This window comes from Anas acuta, chromosome Z, assembly GCF_963932015.1.
Source record: "Anas acuta chromosome Z, bAnaAcu1.1, whole genome shotgun sequence".
NCBI lineage: Eukaryota > Metazoa > Chordata > Aves > Anseriformes > Anatidae > Anas > Anas acuta.
In genome coordinates this window covers 18013446-18026573 of record NC_089017.1, presented here as the reverse complement: position 1 = coordinate 18026573, position 13128 = coordinate 18013446, and the positions used below count along the sequence as shown (strand labels likewise).

The following is a 13128-nucleotide window of genomic DNA, read 5'->3' as shown; positions in this document are numbered from 1 at the left end:
AATAAAATCTTCCAATATTTGGAGATAGTCGTTGAAAATGTTTCCAATTCTGCCCTGAGAACTTGCTGGAATTGCAGTTGGGGCAGAAACAAAAATGAAAATGAACTGTGAAGGATATTAACGACCCTGTCTTTCTACCTGAAATATCAAGCAAATACATACAACTCTCTTAGGGAGGTAAATAAATAAAAACTTAAGTTACCAGCCTAAATAAATAAATATATATTTTTTTTTAATAAAAAAAAGGTCCTGCATGTTTGCACACTACTAGATATCCAAGGAGGGAAATACAATACTGCTTTTCCATATACAGCACCCCTGTTGATAGCCTGTTTCAATTTCAGTATATGACATATGCTCATCAAAATAAAAAACAAGCTATAGGGAAACAAACAGTGGTGAAAACGCCAAAAGCCTATGAAAGCAATTAATATTGAATACTATCTTCAATACTTAACACAAAGTCCTTTTAACCCCTTGATTTGAGGGCTAGGGGAACAGATTTGAAAAACATAGCTGCCACATTCTGCTTCACACGAGCGTGGTATTTTTATTCATTTGACATATGTTGCTTCCTGAATGGATTTAATATATTTTGGCATTCCAGAACAAAACTGCTCTCATGGTGTTTGGCACTTCATGTACAATGTAACCAGGAAACCACTCCTTAGACTATGCAGCCATCTGCAGCAGATAGCAACAGTTTTTAAACAAGCAAGCTGCACTGTTGTAAATATGCAGTACTTCAATACACAAGAAAAGTTCTCATCTGTGAACTAGACTTTCTATCTAATTGCCTGCAGATAAATTCAGGCAATGCGTAACAGTTCAGCACAAACTAAAGAAGAGAAGGAGAGCAAGACAGACTTGGAGAGAAACTAGCAAGATTCCTAGCAAGAATTTCTTTCTGCGTCGCCTGTATATTAAAACTATATATATAGTTTTATCTCTCATCTGTCTATTAGACTGTGTCGTCTATATATTAAAACGATCCAAAAACTGATGTCCTGCTTTACATGAACAATTTCCCCCCCACCAATGTAACTGCCAGAATTCCTAGCTAAAATTAGGATGATCAAACAACAAAGGTCAGAACATAGTGGGCTCAGAACAACAGGCAACTTTAAAAAAAAAAAAAGAGAAATCAAAGGTTGGGAACATTGGAGGAGGAACCACCGCACTCAGCACCTTGGAGCTAGCAACAAAATCAATAAGCTGACCAGAAAAACTGCTGCACCAAATCCAGACAGGTCACACAACTCGGTCTGTGGTGAGAGTAACACAAGTGGAATCACACTCGCAGAGCAGAGCTGGAAAGACAGGAGTGCATGTGGATGCTCCCATTGCAGACTGCTCTATTTCAAAAAAATAAATCCTACCAAAAATACAGGTATAGGTGCATCCTGACACACAGAATACTATGTAGTACCCTAATGGAAGTCACTGCTTAAAGGAACAGAATATACAACTGGACTTCCATTTTGCTTTAGAATTCTTCCCCCTTAAAGAATATTTGTCTTTGTTTTGCTACCCACCTTGACAAGTGTCTGTTTTTTTTGCTTTTGCATCTGTTTAGTATGAAATGCAGTACTAACAACAGCAAGCTTCCGTTTACAGTGAAGCTTTTTAAAAATAACTTCCCTTAAACACATCTTTTTTGCTGTTACAGTAAGAAGCAGCCACTACCTATTTCTGTAATGAGTAAAAGTCTCAAATATATATATATACGGAATATATATATATACACACATATATATATGTGGAATATATATATATATATATTCCAGATTCCAAGCACCTTTTCCCTCTGATTTACACAATGATTATGACATGTAGGAGCTCAACATCACTCAGCAGTTTTAGAGGTCATTGTCTGAAACAAATAAAAGAATGTCTTATGGGGGCTTATGTAAAAGATAGAGATCAACTTTTTGCTCAATCAGATAATGACAGGACAAGGGGGAATGGAGCACAGGAAGAAGTTGCCCAGAGAGGTTGTGGAGTCTCCTTCTCCGGAGATATTCAAAACCCGCCTGGATGCAATCCTGTGCAATGTGCTTTGCGTGATCCTGCTTGGCAGGGGGGTTGGACCAGAAGATCTTCAGAGGTCCCTTCCAACCTCAACCTATCTGTGATTCTGTAAACTAAAAGAGCGGAGATTTGGATTAGATAAAAGGAAGCAATTCTTTACTCTGAGGGTGGTGAGGCCCTGGTACAGGCTGCCCAGAGAAGCTGTGGATGCCCCATCCCTGGAGGTGCTCAAGGCCAGGCTGGATGGGGCTTTGGGCAGCCTGGTCTGGTGGGTGGCATATGGCAGGGGGATTGAAGTTAAATGATCTTTAATGGCTCTGGTTGGAAGAGACCTTCAATGATTCTATGTTTTTCTTTTACATTGATTCATATCCCAATTAGTTGTTCCATCCCAATTAGTCATTCATAATTGTAATACACAAAAATTGCTCCTCTTTGCCTCAACCTTGGTTTTCTAACTACACGACTTCACATCTCTCATGCAGCTAAGCATCAATATTTTGACCCGTATTTATTCAGCTTTAATCTCACAATATGCATTTGATTTTTGCCAATTTATAGCCTTCTTCCAGTCCTAACACAGTAATAGTGCAAAAGACATTAACTTATTTTTCTTTTCACATAGTGTTGTGTTCCTCTATGCCAGCAGACTATGATTAAAGGGAAAAAAAAGCACAACCGTTATGTTAGTTTTATTTTAATGCATCAGGCATTCTGGAGATCAGATAAGCAACAGTTACAACAAAATTAATGGAAGAATATTCTTAAATGCTTTCTTCTTAATACTTAAAAGTATGTTTGCCTCTTCAGATAGAGGAAAAAAATGATAGATTAAAGCTTATAACCAAAAAAATAATAAAAGAATTACTGGGAATTTAGACAATTATTTTGAAGGACAAGTTCTCTAAAAGCTCTATTATCAACATAGATAATAATTTGCTAAAGTCAGGAAAGTTTCTCACCTGACAGGAGGTTTAAGTAGAATTAAGATTCTTCCTTCCCATCACAGTGCAAATTATAGCTCAAAAACTGAATTCAAAATGGATTTAATAATAACTCCGCTTAAAGCGTTACTTAACCTCCTGAAATCCTGTGCTTTTTAGCAGGAGGAAAAAAAAAAAAGTTGCAGCACTAGATTTGCTATTAATATGTCAGCTACTTCTCCTCAGACCAGGAAAACCAAATAGTACAATGCAGGTATTTCAAGAAATTTCCTAACTGCAATTTCAAACAGTTTGAATTGTCCAACAGGTACTTCCCCAGATTAAAACCAAGTGAATACAACTTTGGGTAAAATTAACAGCATTCCAATTTTAAGGTTATTCCTCAGTAGAGATTTCAAATTCACAAGCTGAAATTTAACACTTATCAATGTTTACCACAAAAGGAATAACTGGTGATCTATGAACCTAAAATGAGCAAATGTATAATAGAATGCAACAGAAATAGGCAAGGACTCTCTCCACCTGGTGAGACAGAAGAGAGTGCACTGCTTTCAGAAGTCTAAGTAGCAATCTAGACAAGCTTTTTTTTTTTTTTTCCCCCCTTCATGCAGAGTTAAGAAAGAAGTAAGAATGGTATCTGGAAGAAAGTAGTGATTATAGTTGTATTTCTCTTCCACCCCATAACACTTTCCTTTAACTTGTTCCATTGACAGGGCCGTGGTCTTTCCCTTGGGGGGGGGGGGGGGTCGGGGGGGGTCACAGCCTGCTACTGCAGAACACATTCGGTAACATTAATGTCATGAAAGGCTACAGGACATTGGAAATCCTGACAATACCTCTCCTTCCTTTTTACCAGCACTGAACAGGAAAAGCCCATGAAAACGTTTGCCTGCTCTACCGCCTTTCTCTAGTAACAGAAGAACTGCAAAAAAACACGCAACATTGTCATGATCCTTGGCACCTCTGCTTTGCTTCAGTAAAACAAGACAACATACGTGCTCCTTGAAAAGACAAGGACATCACCCAAATAAATACAAATGGAAAAGTATTTTTTCTCTCATTTAAGTCTGCTAGATGCTATTTTATGTCTACTTTACTTTTCTGTTATTTGTATTGTTTACCTTTTTTTTTTTTTTAATGAGACTTCTGGTAAGAGATCTGAAGCACGGCAGTAAGATTAACACACTGGAAAAACAGGATTTTCTAATAGGCACAGAAAAGTCCCTCCCACACAAAACATTGTTCAGAAAAAAAAAAAGACTCCTAAAAAAAAAAAAAAGATGCTAACAAGACACACTATAGTTAAACAATAGTATAGTAGAAATTCAAGCTCCAATAGTTTCTCCCTCCTGGTACCAGTACTTCTGATCTTATCTCCCAGATTTAGAGACAGATGGCTTGCCAAATTCAGAGGTTTGATTGATTCCCCCCTACCTGACACATCACCACACAGGACGGGAACCCACAGGTTTAACCATATTTTTCTTTTCTTCTGACTTACAGCTGAGCCCTGAAACTATTTTTAACCTAGTTTTTCATAGTTCTCTAATATCTACATGTGAACCAACGAAAGTGACCCTAAAGTAAAATCTTGTGTTTGTTCCAAATATCAATTAGTGTTCCTCATTCAATTCCCTTTGCTTGCAGTTCTTCCCCAGAAGATCTCCTAAAGAATTCGTGAATATTCTCCGTTACTTAGGATAGATCATCCTATGTAAGTTTAGTAAAGCACTCCTGAAATAAATGGTATGAAGTCTAGATAGCTATGAATCAGAGATATGAACTTTTGAATTTTCTCCCTTGCATTGCCAAGTCAGACCAAAAAAAAAGAGAGAGTACCTCAGAATTTAAATGACCTGCAGCTCCAGGGTTAACATCACATATGATTATGTGACCAGAAGGAGCCCAAAATGAGTATGTTCTCCTAAAAAGAACTCACTACCAAGCTGACATTCAGATCACCACAGAATAATTTGCCTCTACAAACAAATGTACCAGCAGCAGGCTGTGGGTGTATATTAACAGCTGTCTGCACATCCACTGCCTCCCTCAGGTGCACCATGCATTAGGCCGAGTGGGATGTCAGTCAATTCAATACCTGCATGTTATACTCTGTATGTGCATGGAAAACCAGTAGGTACACAGCATTTAAGTCAGGAAGGACTTCAGATGTCTTTGCTGCCATATTTTTAGTTTACTTTTACTCAAAATACAGGCCCCGATCTTGTAAATACTTATGTAGCCAAGCTTTTTGTTTGCTTTATAAACGAGCACACAGATTATTAAGCATAACATTTCCACAGAGGAAAGAAAGTATGATTTACATTAATACTGTTACTTAAGAGTTCTCTGATACCCCCATGTCAAATATCATCCTCCATCATATCTTCAGGGCTATCTGTAAGCTAAGACAGAAGACCTGCAGTAATTTTACCAAATTACTGACAATTGGCTTCATCTTCTATACTATCACCTCTTCCCTCAAGCAGATTAATTCCAAGATCACTACAGATGCACAGAAAAAGCAGTAGCTTTCAAAAGGTTTCCTAGCAGCCTACCAGAATCCTTGCCGATGAACCTGGAAACACTTTCTACCATCCAAACACTTAAATTTTTTGCTAAACCTGCAACAGACGTTCACAGGCTTCTGTCACTGTATTTCAGACATTGCTCAGAGGTACTGATGCACCCTTCCTTCTTAGGCAGCTTTTGAAGTTTTGAAAGATACATGTATGTACTGAAAAGCTCCAAGGACAAGGAGAGCAGGAAAGCTGAAGAAACATGTTCTGTAACTGTAGTAAACTCAGACCCCAAACTTACGGGACAGAGGACTATGGAAGAACATGAAAGCTTTCTTTCAGAAGTGTCTGGGATGACCAAGTGCCCCCCTATAGCTGCTACAGAAACTACCCATGCCAACTAGATAAAAAAAAATATGATGAGAAAGCTCCAAAGGCTGCAACTCACAGCACAGTACCTCAGATGCCAAGACAGGCACCATTTTTTCAACCAGCCTTCTAACCACACCTTTAACAAACTAACAGAAATTTAGAAATTTTGAATTCAGTGTCAATGGCTGAACTTAACCCACCAAGCAAAACAAGTCCCCAGCCATTTCCAAGGCAGATTCCAAATTAAATTGTACAAGAAATTTTTCATTCAAGTATTTGTAAATTTTAGAAAGCCTACAAACCCCTTCAGAGCTTCTTCTACCCCTAAAGCTAGCCCCAGAAAGCTGGCGCAAGATGTAGTCTCTGAGCACTACCAGCTCACAGGAAGACGACTATACCCCAAGCTTGCGCTTCAGAGGTAGAATTTTAACTTCAGGAGAACATAATGCTCAACATCTGAAACAAGTATTCCTTTCATACCTGTTCCCAGAACGGAAATTCTACTCATACAGCTGCAATCTCCCCACTGGAAGCGTGTGACAATCCTTAACAGCCTAACCCACAACAGTCAAACAGGCACGGCGCAAGTCGTGAATCTGTCTATTCCATCCCAGCAAGCTTCATGACAGGGCTACAAGACAAGAAGCACAGCACCACACATACTGAGCTACACCAACTTGGAGAACCCAACATTGCAGAATTTTTGTTTGTTTGAAAGGTGAGTCAATGCACCTAGTGAATACTGGATGGATCTCTGACAGTGATCTACAACTCCTTCCAGTTACTACTCTCATGATTTAAGTAGGAGAATCAGAAAGGGTAAGTTTGTCTGTAGTAGTTGTTTCCCTTAATACATGATGTAGCTTTATGCTTGCACAATTCACTTACACAAAAGCGTTTAACAAAAGTTTGAGAAAAGTTTTATTAACAAAAGAAGCAAGGATTCTTAGTATCAAATATCTGAAAATTGAGAAACCATGCAAAAGTTGTACTTTTTGAATCATTTACCATTTTTCATGTAGCTTTGCTCTTACAAGAATGGAAGTTGTATTTACTACCTTCAGCAATCCTTAAGGTCAAGACTGGGCCTAATCATTGGATCGATAAAGAACTGGGGAAGAAAAAGTGTTCTTCCCCCCTCATTCATCAACAAAGTTTGTACAGAAATAGATCCCTAACATTTTCTTGGCCCTAATGTACAGGAACGGTGACCTAATAGTGTCTAATAGGATAGAAGAGTAAGATCATCCGATTAATTACCTGAAGAAGTGGATAAAGAGGGGAGGAGAGGGTGTACTATCCTAATCTAACAGCTTTCAAATGCAAGCAGATCTAGAGACATCGGTACCTTCTGCAGTATTACAACTTCCAGGACAGCCAGCAGCAGAGATGGTTCATATTGTCCTCAGACTCTGTTTAATCATCACTTGTTGCTCCTATCCATAATGATTGCTTAGTATCAGGTATCTACAAATTAGTTCCAGATACAGAAAGAACTAATCTACTTTTCAGTGTAAACTACCCTAGGGAAACTAGTCACAGTGGTGATGTTTTCCAACATAAACACGCCTCCATTTCAGCCTGAATGAAACCAAACAAAGGGGTTTGTTTAGCTTTATTTCTCAATTATGCAAATCATGATGAAGGTAGAAGGTGTGATTTAGTGTTGAAACACCATGCTTCAGTATCAACTTTAAGGAAAGTACACATGAAACTAAAAGAGTAATAAACCAAGTATCCATATTGAAATTTAAGCTACAAGGAAAAAAAAAAGAAACTTAAAAAGAGCAGCTAACTGATGAGGAAGAATGGCAGACAAAGCAGAATTATCCCAAGATCACTAGATACTAAAAAATACTAACAATCATAGCAATATGCACTGCTCCCATTTTTCCTTATAGAGGCAGAAGATCACAGAATGGTTTGATTTGGAAGGAACCTTAAAGATCACTTAATTCCACCCCCCTGCCATGGGCAAGGACACCTCCCACCAGACCAGTCTGCCCAGAGCCCCATCCAGCCTGGCCTTGAAAACTTATAAGGATAGGGCATCCACAGCTTCTCTGGGCAGCCTGTGCCAGGACCTCACCACCCTGAGTGAAGAATTTCTTCCTTATGTCCTTCTTTAGATTAAAGCCATTCCCCCTTGCCCTATCACTCCACTCCCTGACCCCAGCTCTCCTGTAGGCCCCCTTTAGGCACTGGAAGGCTGCTCTAAGGTCTCCCCGGAGCCTCCTCTTCTCCAGGCTGAACAACCCCAGCTCTCTCATCCTGTCTTCATAGGAGAGCTGTTCCAGCACTCTGATCATCTTTGTGGCCCTCCTCTGGACTTGTTCTAGTAAGTCTGTGTTCTTCTTGTGCTGAGGGCCCTGGAGCTGAACACAGCTCTCCAAGTAGTGTCTCACAAGAGCAGAGCAGAGGGGCAGAGTCACCTCTCTCACCCTGCTGGCCACACTGCTTTTGATGTAGCCCAGGGTACAGCTAGCTTTCTGGGCTGTAAGTGCACAAGGCCGGCTCACACTGAGTTTTTCATCAACCAACACACCCAAATCTGTCTCCTCAACTCAGCATTCCCACTCTCAAAATTCAGTATTTAACAGGTTTCACTCACTACATGTGAACAGTGAATTTTTAATCAGAAATGAAGGTTGTATTTCAATAAAGTCTAATTTTCACAACCAAAATTTCCTCAAGAAAAAAAGAAAAACACCACAGTCAAGTTACTTTCTGTATCACTGCCCTCTTAGATTCAATAGAGCTGCTCAACAATTAATTGTTACTGACATCCACTAGGCATTAATATTTACTGATATTTACCAGGAGGAGACAGCGTGCCAGCTGTGCTGGTGCAGTGAGCTCCATGTGCCCCTCCACAGCTGGACACTGCAGTGGCACACTGCAGCTGCTCCCCAAGAGAAGAGAAACAGTAAAGATGGGGAAACCCATGTCTGAGGCCTGGACAAGCCTCCCCCTTCTACCCCACCAAAAAAATATTTTGTGTACAAAACCGGACCAGAGTCTGCCACGTGAGTATCCACCGAGCTGTTCACACATTACCCCCAAAACCAGTAAAAAGATATTCCCCGTGCATTCAAAATATGAGGCAAGAGTCCCCAAATCAGTTAAACTTCTAAAAGTTGTAGAAAGGCAGCCTTTACCTCAAAAGTGTGCATGGACTTCAAAGATGTTATAAAGACACTGGCAGTTCAATAGTATAGCAATTCACTAATATTGTACTTTGTAGACTTGAAAAATAAATAATTAAGTTATTTATGAACTATTTACTGAATGTGATGAACACATTAGTTCAGTGTTTTTGCTCCAATGTGAGAAGTGTTGCCTGACATACTGTTCCAATTACTCAAAAGCTGACAAAGGTAAAATAGTGATGTCTCTGAATCTCCACATTCCAAATAATTCACGTTTAACTACCTATATTGACTGTCATCATTCTGTGCGCACAAAAGGATGCAATTTTCGTATCTGCTAAGAGTAACTTTCCTGTCAACCTGACTGGTCACTCATTCGGAAGAGGTCAGATCTGTAATTCCTCTACACGGAGTAACGTCAGACCCTCCTTTAGCAGATCACGTTATCCCACAGGGAGAACCTACTGAAAAGACAACATATCAAACATTTGATCTTTACGTAACATTCTCCCTAGAAGATTTTCCTTTTTGTTTGGAAGCAGGAAGAACAAGAACAGAACAACAACCGAAAAAAAAAAAAAAAAAAAAAAACAGAGCAGATAGGCAATGATTCATTACACCCCTACAGGAAAAATGAGTTGAAGAATCCTGCTCCCATCCCCTTCTATTTCTAGAACATGCTGCTAACATGGGAAGTTTAATGCGTGCTACATACGTGCACGCCTTCCCTTAGTTCAGATCCTCCAAGCATGGCTCTGCACACGTAGGGCCGCAGACTGAACAAACTTCACTGAGGACAAACTGTAACGCTGATGCTACAGCACCACCAGCTTAATACCCCAGGCAACTTTCGTTCAATAGTACTTTCTCTGTGGAGTCCCCTCATCAATTCACATCAGCGTGATGTGCAAATGGATATCCTACGGAACACCACGTCTATATCACACATCACATACCAGGCAGCTTGTTAGTGACTAATCTATTGACAAGACTGCTGAAATGAGATACAAGTGGTCCTCACGGCAGTCACATTCCATAGCACGCCTTTTGCTGTAACTTCTACCTCTGTCATGCTAAGCATACCTACTTAAAACTATCAGTGTCTACATGAGCTTAATGTAATTCACAAGCACGGAACAGCCAGGTAGAAAGAACATTTCCCCAAGCCATCGTCACATACCTATGAAAGCTTTGTTCCAAACAACCTCGGCTACCACGTGTGTGCTTGCATCATTTTATTCACAATATGAATACCAATGTCAGCCCGATTTAGTTGAGATGGTTGATCTCAAGGAAGAATACAGTCCTTCATAACTTCTAAACTATGTTAATGACATGAATGGCATTCTATGATATAACCATTAGCTGTGTGCAGCACTGAATTACACTTTCATCATTAAAAAGGGCCTTATCCATAGCTACCATGGTGACAAAACACTAGTGTAAAAAGTTGTGGCTCCACTACAAGGATCTATTCTTCTACATGGCATTGAAAAATATCAAGTGCATCATGAGAAACACAAAAGGTCTGAAAAGAAACAAAATTGCATCCATTAGAACATAGTGGTTTACAACTAAATTTGTCATGCATTGCTACAATTTCTCCCTCCCCCCCACGGAATCTCAAGTCATTATTGGGACTGAAACACTGCTTTGGAAAGTGACCGTTCTTTGTAAAAGGATTACTCTATTTAGGCTTCATTGCATTTCTGCCAAGCATCAGCCATATAAGGAAGCTGAAGTTCACTGCCATCTATTTTGCTCGGGCCTTTCAGATGCCTAAGAATAACCTTTCTACTGCCTGGAAAGGTAAGTCCAGAAATTGCAAGCCAAATCATTTACTTGTTATCAGCCACAGAAGCCACTTTAGGTCAGCTATACGGTAATATTTTTCCTCACACCGTATCAAACAGAGTTGGATTGATAACTTTTTTTTCCCTCACACACTTGGCGCTGTAGTTATATTTAAAGAACTACACATATCACAGCTTTAAAAATCTTCCAAAGAACTGACTTTGTCCAATTCTTACAAACACCAACGCATCTCAGAGACTTCAGAGTCTGAACCACGAACATCCTACCTGACAAATACGCTGGTTTTGAGTTCGTCAAACAGGAACAAAAATTTAAATAAGCAAGCAGACAGCCATGGCTTCTAGCTCATTTTAAGCGTTCACAATCACGAAGGAACTAACCAATAATTGCCTCTTTGAGGCATGCGAAATGAGCTTGTGGTGAGCAGCACTGCTTTCGCTCAACGCGCCGAGTCGGCCGGTGTAACAGAGCCCAGCCCCGGCAGCACAAAAACCTCACACCAAAACTTTCCGATCAGCTTCCCCTCCCGCAGCTTCGCATGGGACTCTTGGCAAAAAAAAAAAAAAAGAAAAAAAAAAAAAGAAAAAACCACGATAAAGGGGAAAGCGGTCAGCAGAAAATAAACACGGCTTCGTTAGCCTGCAAGTTCAATGGCACGTAGTTTTTAAGTCAGATCGCTAGCAAGCTTCTCTTCTTTTAAATAGTGTGTGTGGGGGGGGTCTCCTCAAGATAAAACCGGGGCAAAGATCAAGACAGAGCGGCACAGACCTTCCCTGCACAAGCTGGAAAATATGCGGCCAAACCCGTCACCGCGGGGACGGGGACGGGGACGGGGACGGGGCGGAGGGGAGGAGGAGAGGTGGCGGCGGCCGGGGGGGGGGAAGCCGAGGCTTCACCCAGGGCACGTCGTAGAGAACAAATTTAGGATTTTCAGGAGGACGGGCCGGAGGTTAGCCCCAGAAAAAAAAAAATAATAAAAAAAAATAAAATAAAACAAGGTGAAAGGCAGGCGCAGGGGGGCAATAAGCCGCGATTACCTCCTGCGGGACCGCCTCGCTGCCCCACAACTTCACTGCGCTGGCAGGGCTCGGCTCCGCAGGGCAGGTCTGGGAGCAGCAGCCGCTCAGTGCCTTCCTCCGGCCGAACAAAGAAACTTCTGTGCCCGAGGAGAGCCTGGAAACTTTCCGTGTCCCCCCCCTACACACACACACACACCCCACCCCCGGACCCCCGCCCCGAGCCCCCCGCGCCGCGACGGACGGGGCACAAAGGGGCTGCGCGGGGCGGAAAAAATAAAAATAAAAATAAAAAAATAAAAGGCCAAAAAAAAAAAAAAAAACAGGATATAAAAACGAAGCGTGAACTCCTTCCTTGCTCCCCACCCCCTCCGGTGGCGGCGGGGGCAGGACCGAGCCGCTGTCCCCCCCCCAAATTTCCCCCCCCCCCCCCCACTCACCTCCTCGGCCGGCTCCAGCGGGCAGCGCTGTCCCCCGGCGCCCCGGGGAAACGTCTTAAATCCCACCACCGACTGCCCTGCGCCTTCGGGGAGGGGGGGAGAAGGGGGAGGAGAGGAGGGAGGAGAGAGATGAAAAAAAAAAAAAAAAAAAGGGGTGGAGGGGGAAGAAAAAAAAAAAAAAAGATGCAACAGCTTTCGGCGAGGATGGGGGCGCTGAGGGTGAGCGCGGGGGGGGGCGGCCGGGCCGAGCCGAGCCGAGCCGAGCCCAGCCGGGCAGAGCCGAGCGGGCAGAGCCGAGCCCAGCCGATCTCAGCCGATCTCTGCCGATCTGTGCCGATCTCAGCCGAGCCCAGCCGAGCCGGGCTCCTCCCGGCGGCAGCCCCGGGCCGTGCCCCGCGGTCCCCGCCCCGCACGGAGCGCGCCCCCCGGGCCCCGTCCCGCCGCCTGTCCGCTCCCCGGCGCCCCTCACCCCGCCGCCAAGGGCACGAGGGGCGCGGGCCGCCCTCCCGCTGCCTGCCGCCGTCCCCTCCTCACCTGCCCGCCCGCCGCCGCCGCCGCCCTCTCCCCGCCTCCTCTCGCACACTTCCCCCCCGTGCTCTCCGCCTTCCCCCCCGCCCGCTCGCCCCGGCGACGGTGCCCCGGGGCAGGATGGATGGATGGATGGATGGACGGACAGATGGAGGGATGGGGACACACGGACAACGGCAGCGGGGCGTACGAGGGCGGGAGGCCGCCGCCGCCTCCCAGGCCCAGGCCGGGAGCGGCGGGAGCGCCCCCACTGGCGGCGGCGGCGCAGCGCAGCGCATCCCCTCCCCCCGCTCCCCTCCCGCCGCCGCCACTGC

The 13128-nt window shown here is 43.2% G+C and overlaps 1 protein-coding gene across 5 annotated transcripts in view; it reads right to left on the bottom strand.

The window, feature by feature from the left end:
- The window catches only part of ERBIN (erbb2 interacting protein), a 120446-nt gene extending 107577 nt beyond the window's left edge, over positions 1–12869 (bottom strand). Inside the window, exons 1-2 of one of the 5 annotated variants that reach the window (XM_068668059.1) lie at positions 12821–12869; positions 12287–12369 (exon numbers count right to left, since the gene is read on the bottom strand). The gene's annotated coding sequence lies outside the window, so the exon portion shown is untranslated. The other 4 variants (XM_068668060.1, XM_068668058.1, XM_068668065.1 and 1 more) reach the window with 4 other exon arrangements.
- Between the last annotated feature and the right edge of the window lie 259 nt (positions 12870–13128).